This window comes from Pezoporus flaviventris, unplaced genomic scaffold, assembly GCF_033815535.1.
Source record: "Pezoporus flaviventris isolate CSIRO_AGI_PZ_B2104156 unplaced genomic scaffold, CSIRO_AGI_Pfla_v1 ptg000073l, whole genome shotgun sequence".
Lineage (NCBI taxonomy): Eukaryota > Metazoa > Chordata > Aves > Psittaciformes > Psittacidae > Pezoporus > Pezoporus flaviventris.
The window spans coordinates 2,056,970-2,083,881 of NW_026892621.1; the positions used below are offsets into that span (position 1 = coordinate 2,056,970).

Sequence of the window (26,912 nt, forward strand, 5' to 3'; positions counted from 1 at the left end):
TTCCTTCCCACCATGGGGTGCAACCCTGGCTGCATCCGCAGGCACCAGGAAAAGCAGCCTTTACGAGCATAGGAAGCATCACATAGGTAAGGATGGGCACAGCCTGTTCCAAAACTACTGTGTGAAATGGCACCTGCAGACTCCCTGTACAAGCTCCTCCTGGATGGCCAGCTATGCCTAAACATTACACAAGAATGTATTACAAGTCACATTTAATATGGTAATATATATAGCCAAATACACACACATAGGGATTCATGCATTAAATTGTTTGCAGTTTCTTCTTTACCACTATTGATTCATGCCAGCTCTGCTTTGATTTTAAATCCATCCAGGCCTCGGTGTTCTTCGGCTTTGATGTTCAGACTCCTCAGATAGTAATTTATATGTGTTTTATTTATAACCTCATGACAGGCCACAGTTTTCCTGTGACAAAAAGGGTGCTTTAGAATGATTAAATTGTCAAGCAGCTTCTGAGCATGCACTGAAAAATTGTCCAAGCTAATTGTGTCTTTATGGTTTTTATGAGAATTTACATGTGCGAATTAGATATTTTATTGCACAACCACCATAGGAGTTGCTGCAAATGCATACAAGCAGGTTTGGCAGGTGTACTTGGGCAAGAGTCAAGAGCTGCTATATGCTAAAAGCCTGGAGGGTGGCTGAAACCAGGCTCAGTCTTAGTCATTGACATTGGACCAATATTATCTTTGTAATGCATCTTAATCCTTGTCTGGCTGCCCTGGTTTTGGTCGGGATAGAGTTAATTTTCTTCCTAGTAGCTTGTACAGTGCTGTGTTTTGGGTGTAGTTTGAAAGTCATATTGATAACACACTGATGTTTTAGCTGTTGCGAGTAGTGCTCGCCGTATGTCAAGCGCTTCATTCTCTCATGCTCTGCCAAAGAGGAGGAGCACAAGAAGCCTGGAGGGAGAAGAGCCAGGACAACTGACCCAAACTTGTCAAAGGGATATTCCATACCATAGAATGTCAGCTTCCATATAGGAACTGGGGGGAGTGGTTGGCCAGGAGCAATTGGTCACTGTTTGTGAATGGGTTGGGCATCAGTCAGACGGTGGTGAGCAGTGGTGCTGTGCATCACTTGTGTTTCTTGGGTTTTGTTCCTCTCTCTCCTCCTGCCATCTCCCTTTTCACAACAATTACTATTATTATGTTTTATTTTATTTCAGTTATGAAACTGTTCTTATCCCAACCTGTGGGGTTTACCTTTTGCTTTCCCTGACTCTCCTCCCCATCCCACTGGGGAAAGGGGAGCAACTGAGCAGCTGAATAGTGCTTAGTTGTCAGCTGGGGTTAAACCATGCGACTGGCTTCATTTTATTATATGCAAGGGTGCATGTATTCTGCGTTTCCCTTGATAGGGAGCTAGTCCTTTTTGGACAACCACAGACCATGCAGCTGGTGAAACTAATGTATCTAATGTGAGTATACAGCTGCTGCTTTCCAGGAGTAATTTGTTAGTAATTATCTGGGAAACAGGGATAATATCCATCTTAGTGCTCTGCCCAACTCTGTTTAAAGAAGAGTTTAAGTGACAAACTGCTCATACACAAAAAGGAGTGAAGGGAGTTTATCTGCAAATCTAAACATGGCTCACGTTTTGCACAAACCCAGGGGTGCCTGTGCTTTGCCAGGTGTTGAGGGAAGGATGAAAGGTGATGGATGAGCTGAGCAGGAGCCTGGCCACACCTGTGGTGAATCTGGGGTTTGTGAGCATGAAGTTAAATCACCAAACCCTGCGTGCTAAAGTCAGTGCAGGTGAGCTCAGGTCAACCAGACTCAAAGTGTAAGAGTCTGTCATTAATCATATTTGCAGAGTCTCATTCAGCCATAGCTTTGAAGGAAGGCAGGAAGGAAGGGAGAAGGAGAAGCAGCAGCAGCAGCAGCAGCATTTTTAACACTGCTGGTGCAGAGGCAAGCAGAACATGTGATGTGTAAGTCAGGCCTGTCTTTCCTGTTGCCTTTCTCTGCAGCACAACTCCTGCTCATATGTGGGGTACGACTGAAGACCTGCACCAGCCAAAGTGACCAGTGAATGATGGAATCAGGGGATTTTAAGATGTTTAAATTGTGCTGTGCAGTTTGATAGGGCTTTATGCAGCCAGTGGAACAAGAGAGGCTGCCCTTTAAGGTAACTTAAGGGATGACTTTGATGCTGAGAAAATATCTGGAGACATCTGATTTTATCTAAGCATCCTTTGAGGAGATTCAGGAATAGCACATTTGGGGTGGAACTCTGTAGGGAGGGGAGGTCTGAGGAAAGGTTTTGGTTATGACATGATGTTTCATAGACTGCAATAACAAGTATTCTTTGGCAAAGCAGCCACATAGGTATGTTTGGCTGTAAATATATGCCAAATAGTTACAGCAAGCTGGGAGAGCTGCCTAATGGGGAGGTGAGGTAATTCTTCCTCTTTTACTCTGTGCTGGTTAGACCTTGTGAAAGTGTCATACTTGGGCTTTATCCTCAAAAGAAGATAAAATTGGGGAAACTAAGCCAAGAAATGTACAGCAAAAATGGGCTGAGAATAGAAGCTCTGGGGAGAGCAGCTGTGGTGTTAAAGCTGTTTACTGTCAAGAGGATATAACTGCAAAGAGATAAGCTCATGTTGTGTGGGTTGTGGGTTCTCCTGGGCTGCTTCAGAAAAGAAGAGAATGGGCAGTTCTCTATGTCCTTGCTGGTTGGTAAACCAGGATAGATGAGAAGAAATGGTATTATGGGATATATAACTTAAGATGAGGATGGAGAAGCACTGGGATAGATTTGCCTTGGGAAGTTGTGGAGTTGTAGTCACTGGGGGTCAGAAGTCAAACAAACATCTGCCAGCACAGATAGAGCTGACCCTGCCTCAGGCAGGGTGATGGGCTGCCTGGCCACTGCTCTGCGGCTCCTTCCAACCCTCTTTGTTATGATGACGTGGAAACCAAATTCTGCATAAAAATAACTCAATGTGTTGCCTTATTCTGTATTTTCCTCTGCAAGGAAGGAGGCTCAGGGTGTGCCCAGGAGGAAGAGAAGTGGGGTAAAGCCACTGTGTCAAGGGGCACAATGTGACTGAGCTGTGAAATCAATATAATTATTACTTTTATCCTTCCCTTTATTAATAATGGACTTTTTTTTCATGCTATCAAGGTAGCCAGCTGTTGCCTAAGCCATTAATGCACTGTGCTCTGAGCTATGTTTTGCAGGCTTTTTTCCCCCCCTCTCAGGAGAGATTTTCTTATGAAGTGTTTTATGAAGGCAATGGAGCTGGATGCTGGGGTACAATGCACTGTGGCACTTTGTGAACTGTTCCTCATGTTCTGGAACAAGCAGTGACTTTCTGACACAAGAATCCTTTGCTTCCCAACTCCACAGGATAACTGGTATTGACAATAATAAAGCACATTGTGTGCACTGGGGAAATAATAAGAAAAGGATTTGTAAGTGGTTTGGAGTGGGATTTTAAAGGCTGGCATCCACGTCTGAGGGAGCTGTCAGTACCAGCAATGTGCAATAAAAAAGTCAGCAAGTGACTATATAGAATCCCAGACAGGTTTGGGTTGAAAATGATTTTAAAGCCCATCCAGTTCCAACCCACTGCCATGGGCAGGGACACCTTCACTAGAGCAGGTTGCTCCAAGCCCCTGTGTCCAACCTGGCCTTGAGCACTGCCAGGGATGGGGCAGCCACAGCTTCTCTGGGCACCCTGTGCCAGCACCTCAGCACCCTCACAGGGACACCTCACAGGGACACCTCACACTAAACCATCTCACCCAAGGCTCTGTCCAACATGGCTTTGAAAACTGCCAGGGATGGAGCATTCACACCTTCCCTGGGCAGCCCATTCCAGTGCCTCACCGCCCTTACAGTAAAGAACTTCTTCCTTATATCCAATCTAAACTTCCCCTGTTTAAGTTTTAACCCATTACCCGTTGTCCTATCACTACAGTCCCTAATGAAGAGTCCCTCCCCACCATCCCTATAGGCCCCCTTCCGATACTGGAAGGCTGCTATGAGGTCTCCACGCAACCTTCTCTTCTCCAGGCTGAACAGCCCCAACTTCCTCAGCCTGTCTTCATACAGGAGGTGCTCCAGCCCCTGATCATCCTCGTGGCCTCCTCTGGACTTGTTCCAACAGTTCCATGTCCTTTTTATGTTGAGGACACCAGAACTGCACACAATGCTCCAGGTGAGGTCTCACAAGAGCAGAGCAGAGGGGCTGGATCACCTCCTTCGACCTGCTGGTCACGCTCCTTTGGATGCAGCCCAGGATACGGTTGCTTTCTGGGCTGCGAGCGCACACTGCCCACTTATGTTCATTTTCTCATTGACCAGCACCCCCAAGTCCTTCTCTGCAGGGCAGGAAAAAAAAAAACCAGGAGAGCGCCAACACAGTCCCTAATATCTTCCTGGTATCTAATCTACACCTATCCTAAATGTACCTAAATCTAATCCAAATATGCCTGTTCAAAAGCCTTTGTGTATAACAGCATGAGTGTCCCAGGTTTGAGAATTACAGTCCCTCTCGTCCTTCTGGAGCTAGGCTCAGCAGTCTGAGGTCTGGCGGCTGTAGTGGTAGGGTAATGTGCCCTCAGAGTCCTGCCTCCCCACCTAAAGGGGTTCCTGTGCTCTGCGTTCATCTGCTCAAAACCAAAGTTAAATAAACCCTGGAAAGCTTTTGTCTGTCTGGAAGCATTTATCATCTGTTGAGATGCTGGGCAGCAGAGTGTCAGTGTGGACCACGGTTTTGGGTCTTTGTGATCAAAGCTTCCTGATGAGTAAGGCCTTTTTAAGAACATCAGTGTTGGGAGGAAAGCAGGCTTTGTTATGTCCCTGCTGAGGAGGTTATTTGTATTGCCCTGTGCACTCTGGATTGCAAGGAGCAGGGCGGGCAGTGCTGCTGCTGTGTTGGCAAGGGCTGCTCCACACACCGAGGTCTTCCCATCTTAATAAAGACAGTCAAAGCAAATAAGTGCAGGCTCTCCGTTGGCTCATTATTGCTTGTGCTTGTCACTTGTAATTGGAAATATGTTGTGTGGATTTTGCGTATTAACAGGCTTTTGCTATTGCACAGGACTGCGGAGAATTCAGAAGCTGTTTGAAAGTCAGGATGCTTTTTCCCGAGTCTCGGACCTGCTGAGGGTAAACAGCTCTGCCCTCTAGTGCCGCTTCCCGAATCTGTTAAACCGGAGCACATCGATGATCCTGGGAGCATGCCTCACCCAGGGCATCCCTTGGAGCACGCTGATCAGAGCCAGCCCAGGGCTGCTCTGCGCATCGTGCTGAAACCAGGCAGCTGCTCTGTTAGAAGGGCTTTAGCCCCATGCCAGGCAGGGGGAGCATGGCACATGTTGGCATATCCCCTGCACAGCATCCATAAGGTAATTTCTGTATTTTCCCTGAAGCAACCCCATTGAGCCTGCTATTTGTTTTCCCATAATGTTTGTTATGCCTTTGAGAGACATATAGAAGAGCTAAATGATGAACAGCCATTTCAGCAGCTTTGCTCTTTCAGCCCCATAAATAATGAATTCATCAGGGTGAGAAAACATGTGCCCAGACACAAACACATGCAGAGCTTTGTAGAGGAACGGAAGCTTGAGATTCAAATGCAGAGCCCTGTGCCAGCAAAATGGGAACTGCTTTTCGGAGTGGGACAGTGTCGGAGGGTGGGTATGGAGTTAATTGCCTCAAGAGGAGACAAAATGCAATTAGGGATGCAGGCAAGTGCTAGCTGAGCTCTGAAGTGAGAGGTTGCTACCTGGTTGGCTTTTGGAGAAGGCCATTAGCTCGAAGGGAACGTTTGCTTTATTGTCTGTCTTTAAGCATCAGCTGAAATAATCTGGTTGCGACTCAGCTTGCGTGGTGCTGGCAACCATCACCCCAACAAGGTACATGGGTGCGTTTTGAACCTGCTGGCCAGCTTCAACTCAAGAGGACAGGGTGGTTTCAAAGAGCCTGCATTCCTGGAAGTTTTGTGAGAGTGAATAAATAAATGAAACCCCACAATTCCCACAACTGCCCCTGCTGAGAGTCCTCGTAGAGGTAGCGTTTGCACAACTTTTTATGGACACCAGAGAACCCACAGTGGGGAGGACTGGAAAGGCAGCTCCAGGGTGCTTCCTTAGCCCCACTGCTCACAAACAAGTCATGAGGGTTGCATGGCAGGGCATTGCATTGCAGAACGTGCTGCTTCCAGGGCTAATGTGAGAAAGGAAGAGCTGGTTTCTTCCGCTTTGTTGGCATTTCAAATGGGCTAGGACAGCAGAGTGAGGGCTGTGTGTGCTGGCAGAGCATCTCGGCTGAGCCCTGCAGATCCAAGTCTAATCAGCTGAAATACAGAGCTACAAGTGCTAGCCAGGGGCTGGGGAGGCCGCTGGGATTCAATGCTTCATGCTTCTCTTTGCTCTGATGTATTTTGTCCAATTTCGCAGCACCGCCAGCTCCTGCCTTCAAAGAAGCGGCTGCCTGCTCTTTTGATCAACAATTACATGTGGCTTGACAGCACCAGCCTCTGTCAGAAGCCACGTCTCCTCTTTGGCCATGGGAGCATGCATGAAGGAGCCAGGCCTGCTACATGTGAGAGGTGGCACTGCTGAGTCCCTGCGGTGGCAGAGGAGTTTCAGGGCATCATCACCATTCCTCCTCTGCCAGGCTGGTTGTGCACCTCAGGGCTTGGCAGGGGCTCTTTTGCCTCTGATGCTTTTGGGTGCCTTTCCCTGAAGAACCCTTGTGCAGCAGGAGGTTTGAGCCCAGTAGTGTTGGGAGCTGCTGGGTGGGATGCTGGGCAGGGTGCGCTCACGAGTCTGCAAACCTGGCTTGCATTGGGAAGATAATAAGATGCAAATGGTTCACCTGGGCAACCTTAACAGGGTTTTGTTGGCATCTTTCTGATAACTCTGTTAAGTTCTTTTCTGCATAAACAGCAAAGAAAAATATACCAGCGTGCAGTTAGTCCTTCAAACACAAGTGCTTCTGGACAGCCAGCAGAGCACACAGGCAGCTCTTTGATTTATGAAACACTGAGGCTTCAGTTCTCTGGTCCATCTTAGCTTGATTTGCACTGGTAAGAGCTAGGGTGTTTTCATAAACTTTGATCATCTGCTTATAGTCTTGTCTAAAATTTTTCATAAGGCAGCTCCCAAGATGAGATCATCTTTTGTGGAGCTGGAAATCTGTTTGGGGAAGGCTGGACAATTCAATTTGGAGGCACTTTGCCACTCAGTGGGTGATGATGGGGGGGAAATTCATGCAGAGTTTAAAGATACTGAATTTCTGAGCTTAACTGGAATTTGTGGTTCTTCTGGTGGCATCAAACCCATAACTGCTTCACTATGCATAAACAGCCCAACAATCTGCATTGATTTTACTATCTTTTACTTTATTTTTCCTCTTGAAACTTGGACCATTTATGACAACTCTTGATTTTCTGTGTTTTTCTTGTTGACCTCTGAAGCAAGTAAAGATACAGAATCTGAGCTCCTTCCTGCTCCCCATAGATTTTGAGCTTCCTTAGTCTGTCTCAGCCAAATTTGACTGGGAGTAAATACTCTGTCACTGGGTTTTATGACCTTTGGTGGCTGGAATAAGTAGAGACCTCTTAGTATCTGGAGAGATTCATTGCAAAGCTGACAAACAGAAGCAGGGAGAAGGGAAACAGAGGCCTTAGTAATTCCTGAGATCAGGAAACGTTCAGCCAGAGCTTCCCTGGTAACTGCCGGTTCCCTTCTTATCCCCCTTTATATATCTGATCAGTGTCATGACGAAAGCTTAAATGTGAATGCAAAGGCAAGGTAATTTTGCAGGGCATCATTCCTACTAGTGCTACAGTCATTACAGGCTGAAATAATATAAGTACAGAGATAACAGTGAAGAGAGAGGGAAATGGAGAAGCGTGAGCAAAGAGAAAATAAGTTTTTAGCCTAGTTTTGGGAAGAAACAAAGCTAATGATTTGGAGCTCATCTAGATGGCAGCAGCAGGCATTACTTTTCCTACCAAGAGGGGTGATGTCTTTTTATCTCCTTTATTCTGTCTGCAGAATAAAGGAGAATTTAGCAATTGTCTGATTAGCTCCTTTAAGCCCCATCCACTACAGAAAAGGACTAGAAGTAGACTGAAGTGAGGTATCATGGATTTATATGTACTTTGGTTTATTCAAAACGAGTGCCTTGTGCTGGGCAGTTCATAAAATCAGGCTGATTTATCTGTCCTTATTCATAGAATAATGTTTGGGTTGAGCAGTTTTCATCTTGTTGCTGCTACAGAATGGCCAGGAAGGGAGAATGAAGGTGACAGCAGAGGGTTTGCCCCAGCCTGGAGACCAGCACCAGGGTTTGGGGCCATCAGCGTGCCCAGCCTGACCCCACTGCCTCCAGCTGATGGGAGTGAATTTTGGCAGCTCTTGGACTGTGTCATGGCCTGGGTGTGAGCACAGGGTGGCACCCCAGCTAAAGGCAGCACACAGATAGGCAGAGCCCTCCTGCTCAGCTACTCACTCAGGGTGGACCACAAATGTGGGAAGGGGCAAATAGCCCCCGGCATCCTCAGGAACTTGAGGCACATGTATTTTATGGGCTCTTTTGTCCTCTGCCCTCTCCTATGGCAACAAACCTGGTGCACTGAGTACCTTGGGAAGGCTGCAGTCTTTTGCCCCAGAGATGGTGCCAACCAGGGGATGTTTTGCATTTGGTGTAGGCAGCTCCTTTACCTTTTTTCTTCTTCTTTTTTCCATTTTTTTGCATGTGAATCCTAGTCAAGGTAGCTAATAAAGTCAGCAGCTGCATAGTTAATAGGAGAAGGTCTCCATGCTTGCAGGGGTCATTTGTTAGTGAGGCTGAGCACACACAGTGCATGCAGAGGTGCTCACTCTGCTGCCTCACTGCTGTGCCAGATGGAGACGTCAGTGAGGATGGACACAGGTGGGCTGCTTGGTGTGATGGGAAATAATCAGCAGAGTATTAGTTTTAGGGTGAAGTAAATGGGCTGTCCAGCTGTAGCTGCTGTAGGGAGGAAGTTGAATGTTAATTAGATGCCTCCAGTAATTATGGTGATTATGTATTTTTTGAGTGGCTGTTGGGAATAGCTAGATTCACATCCAGAGGGGGATGTGAATGACATTTCTAATCGCTTTAAGGAAGAGAGAAGGTACTTTTGTTTTAAACAAGGGCAATTACAGTAAAACAAAGCTCCAGCAGAATCCAACGAGCTATCAGTGGTTTGATGTAACTGCTCAGGAAAAACGTGTGTCGGTTGAAGGAAGGGAAAATGCTTTGTGTCTGGTACAAGATACACACATCCTGCTTTTCTGCATAGAAAAAACAGACCATGGCAGAGATGGGACACGCACCTGTTCTTCCGTCTCCTCGTGCATTTTCTTAACTGAGAGACAAGCAGTCCTCTTGAAAACAACTCACAGTTTATTTTGCTGGCTTTCAGGCCTGTCTGATGCTTCCTCCCCTTCTTGCACAGATAAACAAAGGTGATGCCAGTAAAATTCATGGAAGCAGTGATTTTGTAAGAGACTGTTATTTTGTGTTATTTGCAGGCATTTCAATTTTAATATTTAGACCAGAAACTTAATTTCACAGGCTTGTCCATACACAGGGCTACTCTGAAACAGTTGCTCCATGCGTATTTATGTAGGCATTGCGATAAAACAAATGCCCATATTCAAATCTATTCAGGAATAGCTGTTGTGCTCAAAATTCCATTTTCCTTTCAGTGTTTTCTTTCAGTTGTAGATCAAGCCTCTCACTTAAACCCACTAGTTAAGAAGTGAACTCATTAACATGCCACCCACTGTGTCTGATAACCTAACTAACACCTTCGATCTCAGACAGTCACAGCTCAAGTTCACTCTTAGCATTATTTGTCGAGATTATTTGTAGAATAGATTTGCATAAATTCCAAACAGGCGTGTTCTGGACACACAGCCTTTTGTGGAATACTTTACTGGAAATGGCTGCTGTGCAGCAGTGTTGTCTTCCATGCAAACCCATTTTAGTGTTCCTAAGGGTTCCTCACTTCGAGAAATAACAACAAACACTTCAATGCATTTTATATGCACAAAACCATGCACAAGCCCAAGCACCATGAGCTGATTTGTACAGAAACCCTCCGATGGTTGGACAAGCACAGTCTTCTGCGATCCACAGGGAAGGTCCACCTAAAGCACTTGTGCAGCTGCCTAACCTGAGACTTAAAAATGCACCATTCCCCTTCATTCGCAGGGGAAATACAGTACATCACCACTGACTTTCCTGGAGCTGGTGTTTGGAAGACCCCTGCTGCTGATGATTCAGGTAAGATATTGCCTGGTTTTTACATCAACAATGTTACTTGCTACCAGGGGAATGACTGATTTTTCTGAGCATGGGGACCATACAAGATACCCTCATGACATTCAGTGGTCAGCTTGTCTCAAACAGAACTAAATAGATACCCAGCACAGTGGCATAGCCACCTTCTTGGTCTTGCACTGTCTGCCTGGGCGTCGATTGAAGAGGTGTAATCTCCAGATGGCCAACCCCTCACTTTCCTCCAACTTCCTTCTCCATGTGGAGGTTCTTTAGTGATTCCTGGTCTTGTTACATGGGACAGCCTACTTCTCTGGGTGTGACTAGAAGTCGATCCATTACAGAGCCAAAGTGCAAGTGTTCTGCACCGTGAGATGAGCACGTGCAAACAGCTCCTCTGGCGTGCCTGTCGCGTGGTGTGACCTTGTCAAAAGCAGCTGTGCTTCGTTTCCATAACAGGTGTAGCTGCATGGCAGGGGAAGGATTGCATGTCTGGGGGAGCTGCAGCAGTGGGGTGCCCCACATCTGGGAACAAGCCTTGGGCTAACATCTGGTTGAAAACTTTTGGTGGGTTGGATGTTTCCATGGCTATACAATTTGCCAAAGGAAAGGCTCCCCTCTGAAGTGCAAACACGACAACCCTTGCATTCCTTAATTATTTCTATCTAGGAAAGCTGATTGAACTTTCTAGGCATTTAGGCCTCTTTGATTGAACTACGTTCAATAAAAAGCAGGTGGCAAGATGAATGCTTTGCTTTTTGCAGCTAAAATCCCATGTCTAATTAAATCTTATGGAAGCAGGAATGCACTTTTTTCCTTTTTCCCTGGTCAATGAGTCAATTGAAATACATTTTTACCCTTTTATCTAATTCAGGGACTAGTGAGACGCTGCACACATTTTCTTGCATGCTCAGACTTGTGTGCAAACTTGAAAGCTGGGCTTGCCTTGATTTACCCAGTGCTTACACAGCCTGTGCTCTCTTCTTCCAGATTCCTCCTGAAGGATCTGCTGCTGGTTGATGGGAAGTTGTCAAAATGCATTGTGCCACTTCAGGAGGAGCACAGGGTAGCCTGCGACTCTTGTTCCTCCTCTTCGAGGATGAAGAGTTGACAAGTTTAAAGGGACACACCATGAGCAGCTGAGTCTGTGGGAGATGGAGGAAGATCAGGAACCTCTGACAGCTTTTGAGGCTTTGAAGAATCGGACCCCAGGAATGTTCATCTAGATATTAAGGCCTGTGTTTATAAGAGCAATTGCTTTGCCATGTTCTCCTTGAGGACCTGGCTGAGCATCCAAAGAGGAGGTATGCATTGTCACTTCTGGTAGAGGCAGGTTGGCTGATGTGACTGTATCTGTTCTGATGCTTTGAGCTTCTCGGCATGCTGTGCCATCACCAGCACTTGTTCCTATAGCAGTTTTTGTTGCTCCTGTGCCCAGTAACTTCTGTTTGGGGTTTACTCTTCTCTTCTCATTCTGTACTTGGACACAGAGGTAGTTCTCAGTCTTGCAAATGGGCTTGCTTCAGCCCTGGCGTGTTGGTGCTTCCCTCCTTCATTCTTTCTATGTCTGGTGCAGATGTGGAGGCTCTGCCCACTGGCCAGGGGCCGGCAGCTCACTGATGGAGCCATCAGCACGGTAACTTTGGCTGTATCAGTTTCTCTCGGTCTCTGCAGCTTTCTGGGTTAGGAGATCCATCAGCCTGAGGGTTTATTTGCACTAACACCATGGGTGAGAAAACAAGCACTGCATCAGGCCATGTTTATTTTATATCTCAGGAGCTGCTGGGAGCTGTGTCAGCCAAGGCAGTCCCACGGGCCCTGCTGGCTCCAGGGATCTAGTCCTGCTGTCTGCAGGCTGTGAGGACCATCTCTTGGGAGGCAGTCGTACACACTGCCCCCTGCCTAAGCTCCAGCCCCTGGGAACACCAGAACTCTCCAGGCTGGGCTTGCTGGGAGCTCTCCTGGTTTTCCTGAGGGTACCGTGGTGCCGCTTGGCAGCCCAGGCAATGGCATAAATGATTTTCTGTCCTCTTGTCTCAAACATTAAAGAGACTACAGTGATGGAGAGAGGAAGGAATAATGCAGCTCAGGGAAGAGCTGTGCTCCTGCAGGGGTTGCACTGGGCACACTCATTCCCCCAGTGCACGCAGAGGGTTTTTTTAACCCTGGGATCCCTCTTTGGTGCTGGCAGGGTGTCTCAGGCTTGTGTGGGCAGCAATAGTTCCCGTATGGCTGCAGAGTGTGCTGAGGCTGGTTCCTCTGTGCTTTGGGGTGAGGGAGATGGTCCATCCCAAGATTGGCTCCAGCTCCAGACCATGAGTGAAGGCTGCAGTGCCACAGCTCTGTGCAGTATTAGCTGCCTGTGGCTGTAATAGTCAGGGTGATGGCTCTTCCAGGAGGAAAACACCTCAGCTGAAGCAGTGTTCCCCATGGACACATCGGTGTGCTTTGTGCTGTCACGCTGCGCATCAGTCACAGCAAAGAGAGTGGCTCTAGCGGCGGCTGAGTTTGTGATGAGGATGTAGCAAGCGCGATGACTCCAGAGCTGGTTCAGGTTCGTGCAGAGCCCTGGTGCTGGCTCCCCTCTGGCATGGACACGCCGGGCCCTCGCTCTGGGACACTGCTTTGGGATAAGTGCTGTTTCCAATCTGTTCCTCGCCAGCTGTCAGCAGTTTCTGTGTGTGCCCACCAGAGAGCAACCCCAGCACAGGGTTGTTGTCTCCAGAGAGACAGAGGCTGAGATGGAAGGTCTGGGTGTGAAGCCAAATCCATCTTCTCTCACCCTTTCCAGCCCTGTACCTCATCCCAAACCTGAGCTAAGCAGTGAGTTTGGCCTCATGGTGTCCTGGGCAATAGGAGCATTCCTCTGGGCAGGGAGGATGTGCTGGCACGTGAAGCTCTGGCAAGAGACCCTGCCTGGGTCTTCTGCAGGGAAGGACTGGACCACGAGTTAGCAAGGAGCATCAGTCCAGTGCGCAGGGAGCAAGCAGGGGCTCAGGCAGAGCTTACAAAACTTGGATGGGTAAAAGGCTGGTGCTTTATGCAATCTCCTCAATTAAATGAGCACAGTTGTGTGCTCATCTCACAGAATCATTCAGGCTGGAAAAGACCCTTAAGATCAAGTCATTGCCTATCTTTAGTGCTTGAACACGTAGCTGGGTGTCTCAATGCGGTTTTATATGTGTCAGAGCATAGTGTTTGGGGAAGGAGGAAGCCCGTGCTTATCATGCAAGTCAGTGCTGGCATGAAGTCCCAGGGTAGGCAGTCACATCTGGGCTGCAGGTAATGTTCAGCTGTGCAACATCTTACCTGAGCTGCCCGTATCAGCAGGGAGAGATGGACAGGATTTATCCTATCCAGGACAGGGGGACAGAATTGTCTGCTGGAAGGATCTGTCCCTCTCCTCCATGCTTTGCTTGAGCCAGAGAAGCAGCATTCACGTGTTGTTGGGTGCAACAGTTCATGGCATTGCTAAACTGCAGCCCTGGTACCTGCAGAAAGGGGCTTTGAGAGGAAGCTGAGGGAAGAAACAACCTCTTGCTATTTTTATCGCTGTACCAGCCCCTGGGGATTTCGATTGACAGGATTAGTTATGAAGCCAATATTATGAGTTTAACTATGAGTGAAATAACACAACTTCTGTGGGAAGCAGAGTAAAAGAAGCAATTATACAGTAGTTTAATAATAGTGCTCTGCTGGCTGGGAAGCTGAAAACTTATGGTTGACAGTAATTAGATTTTTTCATTCTTCCTGTTAAATAGCTATAAAAATTACAATAGAAATTCATCTGTTTCTCTTTTATTCCATGCTGTTTTTATCATCCAGTTTGTGCCCATTTGGCCTTCAGATTATAATTTTATATGTTTTTAGTGTCTGGTATTTAAGACATGCAGAAACAGCATTTAATGCTGAAAAATGCAGAAAGCCTGAAGAATAAGTGGGTGGCAGTAACACTCTTCTGAGCATTCTTCTTGCAAGCTGTTTGGAGGGACAGTGAGGGCTTTCCAAATTGTCTTACCCTGAATCACAGCTAGACTTCTAACCACAGGAGTTATTCCAAATCATTTAAAATTGCAGTAAAAATTAGATGTTAGAAATTGAAGTACTCTTTTTGCCTGCCTGTTACTGTAATGGACTGTGTGTAGATGAACTGCTGGGGGGGAGGCAGCGAGGTGCTGGGGTACCTCACTCTGCATACTGGTTGCTTGCTGCCCTCACTTCCCTGGTGAGATGGGAGTCGATGTGGTGATCTGGTTTGGGGCTTTGCTCCCACCTCGGGCTCTGTGCTGGTAAGGCAGCGTGAGTGACAGGGGGGTATTTGTCAGCTGGCAAGGAGCTCGGCTTGTACTAATTCAAGCAAGAGCCTATGGGGCATCACCTCTTCCCAATCTTTGCTGCTCCTCTGCAGCCCCGCAGTGTTGTGGTGTGTGCTGACAAGCAGGGGCTGTACAGGCATCTCATCTCCCTGTCGTTTACATCACAAGTGATGCTTAGCTGTCAGCTGCCCTCCTTTCAAGCACTGTCCTTTGTTTGTGTCTAGACAGAAGTGAGTTTTCTCTTATGCCATTAAAACTGGAATTACTTTGGCAGCTGTGGGTTTCCAAACTTGCAGGGTGAAACTTGATGAGCCAGCAAATGTGTGGCACTTGAGCTACCTATGATCACAGCTTGAAAGTGTTATACAGAATAAAGGAAAGAGCTCTCAGGTTTGCTCTCATCATTGAAAGCTCAGGTGCTTGGAGGCTGAAAGTATTCTTCCTCTTGTTCTCTTTTATTTTATAATGTGAAAGAGCCAGGCATGATAAATGGTATCCCGATGTTGTGAAGGGGATTGAGTGTGAGGTGATGTGTTGCAGCTCTGGTGCCTGGTGTGATCACTGACACATGCAATAAACAGGCTGTGCAGCAGCAGTGTACCTCTTATTTGATGTCTTTTCCTCTGCAATGGCAGAAACAACACAGTTCAACTTCACACTTATGTTTTAGTTTTAAAACACACTGGAGATGCCCAGAGCCATTAACAGGGCAGAGGCCACTTCCAGGTATGCTGCTATCCCATTTGCTTCCACTTCAACAGAAATACACTGTGCAAATGCTGTGCAAATCTGTGGCAGATGCAAATGCTCCAGATGGTACTGGGAAAAGTGCAAAAGAAAGATTTGTTTCCAGCCCTTCCTCACTTTAATAAAATTTCATTCATCTCCCTAGTAGAGACTTTCTTTTCTAGGGGCTTTTACAAATGCATCCCTCCTTTCTTTCTGAGCTTGTGCCCTTGAGCTCATCCCCATGTCACTGGAAGGCACCCTGCTTGTTGTTGCAGTCTGACATCTGATGCCCGTGCTTTCCATCACATCATTCTGGTGCTGGGATCATGCTCTGTAAGAACTGGGTATAATCCATTAATCGGGGTGTCCAGATGTGCCTGTGGTGGGGCCAGTTGCCAGGTTTGGGCCAGGTAGTGGTGGTTCATGGGGTTTCAGCACCCAGCCATGCACTGGTGTGGTGCAGTGCAGACCTTCAGTGCATGCTGAGATAAATAAACCCTTGTGCCCTGGGTTCCCACCACCTCAGTGTAACTGCAGGAGGGGCTGCACCTACCCTGATGCTGCTCTTGGGCTTTGCCTGCTGCCCAGGTATGCAACGTTCTTCTGCAAAGCCAATGTAGAAGAACAGGGAGGCTGAAAGCAGTCACCCTCTGGGGGTGGCTCAACCCATGGGGCACTACCTGCACCTAAATTTGGCTTGGGAGGATGAGGGAGTGGAGAGCTGTCATCTCCCCCATTAGCTCCATCTGGAATGACATGTGTGCTCCTGATTGTGTGCTGTGCTGATGCTCATACAGTGCCCGAGTCACCACCCTGCATTAGCTTATTCCAGCACATTTCCTTGTTACAAAATTAGATCCACTTTGCAAATTGCTGCTGCACTAGTAATGGAATTGAAAGGGGGGGTGTTTGTTGTTTCTCTATTTTTTTCTCTATTTTTTTCCTTTTTTCACTGGGGTAAATCAGGAATAAGTCAACAGAATCAAGCCCTTAGTGCTTTCAGCAACATGCTCATTTAAATTGGATGCAAGAGGGTGTCTGTGTTTACATTTGGCCTGCCAAGAATCTCTGTTTCAGAAACTGGCTTACATAATATGTCAAAATTGGTTTACTCATTAGCATTGCAAACTGCATGAAACAAGCCACAGATTGATAAACTCACAGCAATATTTTGCAGCCAGAGCCGAAAGGCACAGGGGGACAGGAGATTCATCAGGAAATGTTCCATTTCCATGGGAAAAACCAATGGTTTCCAGTTATGTGTCTCAGACTTCATTGATTTTTTTAGTGTCTTCCTAAATTTAGATAAAGATTGAGAAACAAATATGAAAATCTCTGCTAGCAAACAGGAGCCCATCTTAGTATTTCCTGGGCTGATGGATTATGTGCTGCAGCAACTCCAGGCTGGACCATTCTCCATTCCTCGGCTGAGGCTGTACCCCCTCTGCCAGGCTCCATCCTGTTCACACAGCCACTGCTGCCTTGACTGATGTTTTTGCTATAGCACAGGTGGAATGGAGGCTCTGATATTATTAATTAGCTCCTCCAGATGTTGAGCAGGCACAGATGTTGTAGCACGGTCCAGTGGTTTCGTGGTGCTGCTGCCTCCTTTTTCCTTAGCCTGGCCAGGGTGAGCATGGGTGCAGTACAGCCTCAGGCAAAGCTGAGGACCATGATGCTGAAAGACCAATAAACTTTCATCACTGCCATGTGGTGTGTGATTTTATAGGCATCTGTAAATCTGCACACACACATGAAAGCATGAACAGTGCTTCTAGAGTAATATGGGCAAATAAATATAGAGTAAAGCAGCAGTGAGAGTGTCCAAGCATAACCGGTGCTTTTGGGCTTCCACTATGTGGCCTTTACACAGCCTGCGGTGGGCTGGGGGAAGAGACAGCAGTGAGTGATGGGTAGCCAGAAGAGCAGCCCTGTCTCATGCTGGTCTCATGCAGATCCCTCCTGTGACTACTGCTGTACTTGGGGAGAAGCCTCTTCCCAGGCTGCAGCCCTAACCATTACTGGTGTCACTGCATCCCTTTTAGCTGCAACCCTCCTACAGGCAAGGGTTAAATGTCTTCAAACCCTGAGTGATGTGGCAAAGCTGGTGGAAATCTGCTGGGTGTGTACAGCTTTTCAGTGGTATCTAAAGGAGTTTGGGGCTTAAATCCCAGGGATCTTTTTAGTTTGCTTTGAAACTCCTAACTGAAGAATCAGAAGTGGAAAGCTCTGATACAGAGAGAGAGATGGCACAACAGCCCTGGTATTGGTAGCATCTGGTTTTATGCTTGGGGATCCTGAGTGCCCCATCCAGTGCTTCAGATGAATTTTTGGCATGATATCTAGTAAAGCTGAAGAAAGCACCAGCCTGCAGTGCTGCAGGGTCCGCTGCAGCCTAACAAGTGTTTTGCCTTGTCAGCAAACACCAGCACGTCCTCCTTCAACAGCGTTAAACCTAATCCGCAACATTCATGGCATGTCATGGGCAAAAAGCAGACTTTGATCTCCTTATGCTGTGGATTCCGTGTTGCAGCGTTGTTTGAAGGACCTGTGTGACAGGACAGGTCATCACTTGCTGCAACACATCATGCTGTTTAAAACTGCATCCTGTATCCTCACATCCCACAGAGGTACCCAGGTGGGCACATATTTTAGAGGGCTGACACAGCAGCTCCCAGCGGCGCCTCTGCAAAACTATTTTAATGGATGTTTCATAAAGTTTTCAGAAGAGTTTGTGAGTTGAAATAACAGCAGTTGTTAGCTGTGGGAAGGGGAAATAAAATTATCTCATTGGAAAATGAAAATGAGAGGTGTTTGCATTTCACTTACTGTCACACCTTGCAGCAAGAGGCTGGTCACCATGAGATACAGTGAGTTTCAGTGCCAGCTGGAGAGCTGAATGCAATGAAAAAGGCCAAGAGGGATGAGATGTATCAGCTGGGGAGCTCAGGCAGGCTGAGGATCCTTCGCCAATGTGTGGGAGCAACCCAGGCACTCACAGGCTGGAGAACTGCTCTCCCAAGGGTGTGGGAGAGCCAGCATCACCCCTTGTGCTGATTCAGTGGGTGGTAAGTTCTGTGTGGTCCTCAGTCACCTTGGCCCATTGCTGGCTTTTGGTTCATGTTCCAGTTCAGGTCTGTTATTCCTACAAAACCTCCTCCACACCTTGTCTGGGCTCTTCTGTCTTTTCTAGAGACAGCAAGGGAGGAGGAGTGAGGTATGTGAGCCCTGTCCTTGAGGACAAAGGCGTGTCGGCCAGTGCTAACCAGGCAAATGAAGAACTACTGCAGCCTGTGTGGTGTGATGCATGTCTTCAGAGGGCAATTCCAGTGTGGATCGGGCATCCAAGGGCTGTTCCCAGTGCAGTGGGAGGCAAATTCTACCCAGCTCTGCAGACCAGAGGTGCTGAGTTGTTTAATCTTTGCAGCTGGGACTCAGGCAGTGTGCACAGGGGCTGGCAAGCGCTTACGCACACGTTAAAATGCACCAAGCAGCAGAGCAGTGCTTCAGCCTGGAGAACTCTCTCAGCACTGCAATGTCTTCTCATTACAGCATCAGGCTGTATCTGCTGGAAACCAGGGGCCACGTTGTTGGCAGTGACATCTGTCAGCATGGCAATGCAGCTCCTGCTTGAGGGAAAAGGGCCCTGAGTGTTCAGCGCTCATAAAGGGCTGTTGGAGTCTCCTCTGTGCCTGGTTTGTGCTAGAAGTGCCAGCCCCAAACAGATAAATTCAGTTATCAGATGAGTTCAGCCTCCTTGGTTTTATGTTTAGGGTTTACCCTGTGAATTCCAGCCCTTCTCGCACAGTGTAAATCCCAAGCTGCTGGGGAAAAGTAATTGTTCCCCAATTCTGCTGTGTAGAGAGCTGTTGTCACCCAGCAGGTGTTTCTGTATAGCAGCATGTAACTTCTGTCTCCAAATAAAAGACAAAGTTCACCTTGTGTCTCATCCATTGTCATGTGTATTTGAAAATATTTGATGCAGTGTGCAGAAAAGAGGGCAAAGCAGTGACAAACCCCAGGCTGATAAATGAATAGCACAGAGCGTGATTCACAGCCTCAGTTACACCAAGCAGCGCTGGTAAGCGAAGAGCTGGGTGCCTGGTAGAGAAGGATCCATGGATCCATTTTGTGCTCTCAACGTGCTGAAGTCCTGAATGCAAAGTGGAGACAAGGGACCAGCCTGAAAACCCTCTTGTGAGCAGGTTTGTAGTGAAAGGACATGGGGTTTGTGTGCTTGTATAGCTGCTGTGGGGAGCAACTGTGGCATCTCTCCAAAGAGGTGGCATGTGTTTGCCACTGATGTGTCCCATTCACAAGCAAGTGCCTGTACGTCAGAGGCAACGAGCTTACCTCCTGCTACCTGCTCCTCCTCCTCCTTCCAACACACATACAGCGCAGCAAAGGCTTGGTTTCGGTGGATTAATAGCACAGAAATGTCCTCTTTTGGCATAAGGGAACCCATGGGTTTCCCAGAGGTTTTCTCTGATATATAAATAAGGGGCAAAAGCTCGAGTTCCAGGAAGACGCTTTGTGGGTCTGGTCCTGTTTGAGCACAGGAGGAGCTTAGTGCACACTGAAGTATGGGAGACCTGAGAGGTCTTTTCCCTTTTCTGAATGATCTCATTGCTCTAGCTTCAGGGCAGCTTTCTAGGATGCGTAACAGAGAACCCCAAAAGCCCCCAAATCCAGCAATGAAGAAGCACTGCTCCAATGGCAGTCTGTGTGAGAGCTTTGGAGGATCTTCAAGCTTAGTACAACTTCAGCCCAGAGCTGTGAACTGGTTTTTTCCTGCAGTGCACATAGAAGGACTAAAGCAATGCTTCGTTAGCAGTGGGGAGGAAGGGGTTGCATCTCCCAGCCCACTGTGGTGGTACACAGCAAAGCAACCAGCCTCTCACTGGGGGACAAGTATTTGCTTTCTCTACTTAGAGTGTGTGTAGTCATTGTCTAATAATATGAGCATTTCACCATCCCTCTGCAAATAAGGCTGAGGCTGCTGCCTGATTGGTATATCATCTCACTTTCTCTCGGCATTGATTTTCTTGCTCTCCTTATTTGCTTCATAAAAAGAGAGGCAAGGAGCTCGCTCCCTCTTCTTCCCTCCCTCCCTCCCTCTCTCTCTCTCTCTCCCCCTCCTGTGAGAAGCTTTTGGGAGCCTTTATTTTTAGTATGAGACAAACCTTGCTTTATTCCAGGAGACGCAAGTTGGATTATAAACCCTTTTGTAAATGTGTATGGTGATATTTGCTCCGGTAAGTTATATGCATCTCTATTTATGTGTGTAACTGTACTGTCTGGGGGAGAAGGGGGGTTTTACAGGAGTCGTGAAGCCCACTAAATTGGTTTTAGGTTTGGTTTCTTTGTACTCTCATGCTGAGCCCAACTGTTCCATGTTATTTAGATCTACTGGAATATTTTCAGTTTGTATTTTGCTTTGGCAAAGGGGGGTGCCTGCTTTGAAAACTTGTTTTGCACTTCATTTTATAGCAGAAACCTGGAGAGTGAGGATTAAAGGGAGAAGGAATGATGATTTATCCTATTCCTTTTGGCATTTTAGATCAGATGCCTAAAATAATGCAGTAATATTTGATATAAGAAAACAATCAGTAAGAGCTATTTAATATTGATCAAGCTCAAGTATGAATATCTGACTGCATATTACCTTAGAAAGATCAATCTATAGACTAGCAGGTTGGCAGCAAGCTACTCCTCACCAAAATGTATTAGTGAAATAAAGAAAATCTTTAAAGTAATTAAGAAAATAGGTTGCATTTCAGAGTGTAACATCATTAATACAGGTCAATAGACTGTTGCTCTGACTCTGTGCTGCCTGCCTCTGCTTTGAGCAGCTCAGCAGCCTCATTCCTCAGCACTCTCGGCTAACTTGGAGACCTCCTTTTTACCTGTAAATAACAGTGAGGGACAGTTATTTCTCTCTCCCTGTCAGAGCTCTGCTGTGCTTTCCAGGCAGAACAAGACAGTGATTGTAACAGCATGGCTGAGGAAAACAAGATGTATGGCTGCGATATTTTGATTTTACATAATAAATACTTGAATTCGCAGCGTTATATTGGTTAATTTATTGGCACTTCTATTCTCTCATACTTGAAACATATCCATGGGCGCTGATGGCTGTGGTGTTTCAGAAGTCTTTATAAACTCCAGCTGTAGCACAAGCTGGAGCTGCTGTGAGCTTGAGTATATACCTGCTCAGAAAATTAACATGTTAGACCAGAATAACCTGCCTACTCTCCTGGTAAGAGGCTATGTTAATAGGTATATGGAGTATATACTTTAATAAGAGATTAGAAGACTGTAACTGGGTTTATTAAACCCAAAGGAGAAGGTAAGGATGTCGTGTCTGGCACTTCAAGCTAAACTCTTCCAGAGAGAAATTTCAGATTGGCAATAATTGCTTAGTCATTTTAAGCTGCTTTTGGACCAGTTTAATTGTTCCTGTTTTTCCAGGGTGGAATAGTTGCACTTGCCTTCTCACCTGCCTGAAAAGCAGCTAATGGGGATATTCTGTGGGGCTCCTGAGCTCTGCAGAGTGTTGCACGGGCGAGAACATGAAAATGTGATAACCAGGCACTACATTGAGTGGCTTTTGGGGTTTTGCTGTTTCATAAGGACCATGTCTATTTATACCAGCTGTGTAATTTGAATGTATGTGCTCAGCACAGTGTTACAAATCATGGTATGTGAAATGTGTTATATACCACAGTGTTAGAGAACAAGGTACGTAACAGTAATTGCCTTTCACAATCATTTAGCGACTTGGGTGTGGAGGGCATGGGTGTCTGAGATGTGCACATCTCACACACTTTCTAAGCATAATCCTGCTTGCCTGAGGATAGCATGAAGCATTCCCAGCTTTGCTGAGCCTTGCTATCTGGCTCACATAGCAGCAGGACGATGTCAAAGAGCACATTTGGGTGATCCTAGAGGGGAAGGGGCTGGGCAGCATGACCTGAGGAGCATGATTCCTGCTTCCCACACCACAGAACTAAAGGCCTGGAGTTTTGTGCCACGTAACTCATCATAGCAGGGGTGCCAGACTGCCCTGAAGACCGGGCTGCGGTTTATTAAGGAAGCCAGTTGAGCTCATCGCAATAGCTTTGAAGCAGGAAGAGAGGCCAGGGATGGTCGGTTTGACTGCAGGCAGGGGGAAGTCTCACCTCTGTCCAGGAGGACAGGTTGCCAGCAGCCAAGGGATTGTGAGGCACAAAGTGAATACTATGGTTAAGTCCATTACTACAAAACTTTCCCTTGGCAGAGAAGTTTGTGGCTGAGGAGGAATGATCCCTTCAGTCCTACAGGCCATATCTGTAGGATACAGCTGAGACAAACTCAGGGGAACAGGAGAGCTTCCTCTGTTCCTCATATTGTACATACAAAAGTTGTCAGTGTTCATGGTTTTCCATCTGTTGCCTTTTGCTCATGCTAGCATGTGTGACATTCCTTCATCTCCAGCGATTTGGTGGTAGCAGATCTGGGGGCAGCTTCTCCTGAGTCCCGTACCCCCAACCACCACTCACCCCTCAGACACTGGAGAAGCCTCCATCACCTATCCAGAAGCGTGACATCTTCTCTCCAAGATAACCTCAGACTGATGTGCAAACCAGGACTTGGTGCAGGTCCAGGGACAGACTGACAGCATTGGCAAGCTCCAGGGCTGAAAACAGGATATTTGTGCCAGTAGGACTGAGTCTAGCAGGTGCATCAGGGTTTGAAAGGAGTTTGAAGCATTATTTTAGGGGTGCCTGGATCCTCTAAGACCTGTCTCCTTGGCTGCTCCTCCAGCAGATCAAGCAGTTCCTAGAGAAATTCCTTAAACTATTAAAACATTGATTTCTTAAATATCTGCCTCCTCCTGAATGCCAGATCCTCCTTTTTTTAGCCAAGTCCTTGGAAGAATTAATGAGTTCTTTCCTCACCTCTGTTAAACCTGCTCACATCAATAGGCACTGTACAGGGGGAGAGGTGTTTGTGTTGATATTGGGTAGCAGCTGCCTGTCACTACTGGTGATGGCAGGTGGTGTTTTATTCTTCATGTCACTCTTGATTAGAAGTTCCTGTATAATTATATGACCATTTCTTTCACGGAGTATTTCCCCATACATAGGATGGCAGATGGCAACTTGACCTAGAGTCTAGTCCTTTCTGATTTTGCTTTTGGGCTCTTTTTCCGTCTGAGTACAAGTCGTTTTAAATAGTAGGGTGGTACACCCTTGTGAATACAACACGTTTGTTTGTGGTGGGCTGAGGGCTCAGCACAGCTAATTTGAGAAGAGCTGGGGCCCCTGTATCTCTGCCTGAGCTCTGCCTGTGTGGGTACCACTGTGCAATGCAGGCATGAGGGGAGTGGTGGATTCGGGACACATCCCAGTTCCGCACATCCCTGCTCCTTCATTCAGAGCTGGTGTGGGCAGCCTGATGGAAGATGAAGAGATGAAGCTGTTGCCTGCCAGCACAGCACATGTGTTTCAATATGTGGGATATACAGAGAACACAGGCAGGCCCAAAGGAAAGATTTAGCTCCTCACCAGGGTGTGTGGTGGCATAGCACTAGCCCTGAAGAAGGTGCCCATCGGTGTGTCTGGTCATAGGCAAGGCTGGGTCCAGGGACACACATACTCCTGAAGGATCAGTGGGAGTAGAACTGTGGCGTGCTTGCTCAGTTTTCATTTAATTCAATGTTCAGTGCAGAAGGAGGGTCTGATCCTGCCTGTACAGAGCTTGTAAATCTGGTTGTTGCCTATTACCCAAAGGACTACTCAGAGGCCTTGAAGCTGCAGTGAAACTCCTCAGTAAGCAAGCTCTGGGCCGGGGACGTGATGATACTGTGAAACTCTTCAGCCTTGCACTCCCATCATGTACAGCCTTTTATTTTGGAGGAGAAAAAAAGAAAAGGAAAGAAAGGGAAATGTGAAGGATGTGCTCAGCCCTTCTGCAGAGCCAGGGGAATAGAGAGGTGATCAGCATGGGGTGCCGAATACCCAGTCCTGTGTGTTTCCTCCCCAAAACACCAGGGCTGCCTGTCCATCCATGCAGAGCCAGGCTGTTTGGGTGCGAGGGCTCTGCTCCACCTGAGTGGCTGTGCAGAGCCTCATCTGTCACTAAACTTTCCCGGCATCGTGGCAAAGCAAATATGCTGCAGCAGGCTGTAAAGCTGTAAACATATGGGCACTAACAACAGATTAAGTGAGTGATTTAGTCTAAGGGGCTTGGTAGATTACCATAAAATGTATCTTAATTAGAAAAGCAATCAAACTTGCACAGAGTCAAGGAGGATGAAATGTCTCTGTTGGCACAGTGAGTGTTTTGTCCCTCGTGCCAGGGCCTGAGGATGGCAATGGATGCATCTCATGCCCACTTTGGGGGGTTTTCTCAGAATGAGACCAATGGTGAACTCAGACTCCTGTAACAGCATTAACAAACCAGGAATCGCTGAAGGTGAAAGAACGGAGCATTTGTACATTTTCCTTTAAAACCGTGTGCAATTACCCAAATATATATTTGAGCGTTTGCCATGTATAGCACATCTAGTCCCAGAAAAGGATTGGGGCTTCTAAGTGCTACCATAGCACAAATAATTTATAAGTCTATCTCCCTCACTGTGTCCTTATCTTCTTAGTGAGCATGGCCATAATTAGCTTTCACCTGATTGTGAATTTATAGCATGTTCAATTGCTTTTTTTCATTCTGCTTGTGTTGTCTTTGCTTCCTTAGTTTTATTGGCGCAAGTTTTATTCCACAGGCCTGAATCTACAGATAAAAAAGCCAGATAATCATCTCCAGCAGTGCAGATATAAAGGTTGCAACTGCTAAAACTATATTGATGCATTATTGGTTTTGTGCAAGTGCTTGGAAGGATTTGAAGTACATTGGGAAGTGGCACAGACGATGTGTAGTAGCTGCTTGCAGCTGAGAGAAAGGAAAGGACGAAGGAAATGGAGATATTCAGGCAAAGCTTTTGCCAAGGTTTTTTTGTTATCTTCTCTTGTGTTTAGAAGCAGGAACGGGTTGCAGATTTCAGGGAACCTCAATAAAAGGCTGTGAAAAGAAAAAGACATAGGCATGAGGTGTGAAATAACACAGTAAGGCAGAGGATGTAGAGAGAACAGGACAACTTAAGCTGTCCAGTTCAAGTGTGTCAACAGTGAGAGAGAGCAGGAATATGCTTTTATTTCAGTTTAAGGACACTGTTAGCAGCATGTTGATGCACAGGTGTTGCCTTTCATGGTGAAGTGTGGGGAAGGAGAGTGATGCCAGCTCTGGGGACATTCACAGAAAATGAGAGGCAGAAAATGGAGGTTTTACTTTAAAAACTGTTTCTTGCTCAAAATGTTCCCTGTGAATTCCCAGGGCTCAGCAAAGCAGAGGTTCATTTATAGCCCATCATTTTAATTATTAGAAAAGAAATTATTTTTACCATGCAGGCTGATAGTTAGCCAGGAGCAAATTCTTCTTCCAGCCATTTGCACAGAGGTGGGTGCCGAGGTCAGAGCCAGCTCCAGTGGAATTTTCCATCTAAAACTGGTTTGAGATGAGAAAACAGGTCCTAAGTTTGGGTCCCAAATACCCAACAGAGCTCTGGTACAAAGGGCTCAAGCTGTACGCCATCATAAAAGGTGCCACGGTGAGTCTGGGTCTGGGACAAGGAGATATCTGTGATGGTCAGATTAACGAAGGACACCCTAGCAGGTCTCAGTGGCCAGGGATGGGAGGCTTTGTAGGCATAGTGCCTAGAAACCAGCGATGCTTTTCCAAAAGCAGAGCCTCTGTTCCCAGTGGTGCTGCTCATACATGACTGACATAAAATGGAAAAATTGGGCAGGCATCATCTGAAAGAGCGCTGCTGGGTGTGTAAGAAGGGATTGGAGGCCCCATTGCTGGCAGATTTGAAAGCACTCTGAAAACCTCACAGGAAAAAGCTGTTGCATCATAATATTAATCCCAAGGGCTTTGTGGATTCTTTCCCAAGTCATTTTCACCCATTTCCTTAAATCTGCTTGAGAAAGGAGACAGAGCTGAACGCAGGCATGTGTGAGTGTGGGGAGGCGGTAGATGACACCAAATAGCAACGCAGCAGCACGGGGAGCTGAGAGGAAGCTACTAATGGCCTCTGATGAACACAGACATGATAATAATGAGGTTAATGCCCTTTCATTCACCCATAAACATCTTAGAGAACTATAATCCCTGCTAGTCAAAGGGCAATCAGTAGGTCATAAATAATACAGTGTGATTGAAGGACAGGAGCCTTTCTTGTACTAATAACATTCAGTTGGTGCTGACCCGGCAAGGGTTTTGTTGCGGTCCCCATGCTGTGGGGACCAAGCTGAAGGAGCATTTCCTAGTCAGAGGTGCGCTCCCACCTCTCACTTCTGTCATGTGCATCTGTCTTCAGAGCAGGAAAATGCTCCACTGGAGCCCCGGTCTGCCAGGTAGTGCTGGGAAAGGAGCTGAAGCTAATGGAAAAGAGAAAGATGCAACCTAGATAAGGCAGCAGTTACAGCAGCCATCAGATGATGCTGCCAGGGGCCTCGATCTGCCCAGGGG

The 26,912-nt window shown here is 46.9% G+C and overlaps 1 protein-coding gene and 1 long non-coding RNA gene across 2 annotated transcripts in view; both read left to right on the forward strand.

Moving 5' to 3' along the window:
• The window catches only part of SYNPR (synaptoporin), a 108,832-nt gene that overhangs the window by 43,735 nt on the left and 38,185 nt on the right, over nt 1-26,912 (forward strand). The gene's annotated exons all lie outside the window — the stretch shown is intronic.
• LOC133279314 (uncharacterized) lies at nt 1,929-13,224 on the forward strand. The gene is made up of 4 exons (XR_009746839.1): nt 1,929-3,386; nt 5,078-5,384; nt 10,234-10,305; nt 11,290-13,224. It is a non-coding gene; the product is annotated as an uncharacterized LOC133279314 (long non-coding RNA).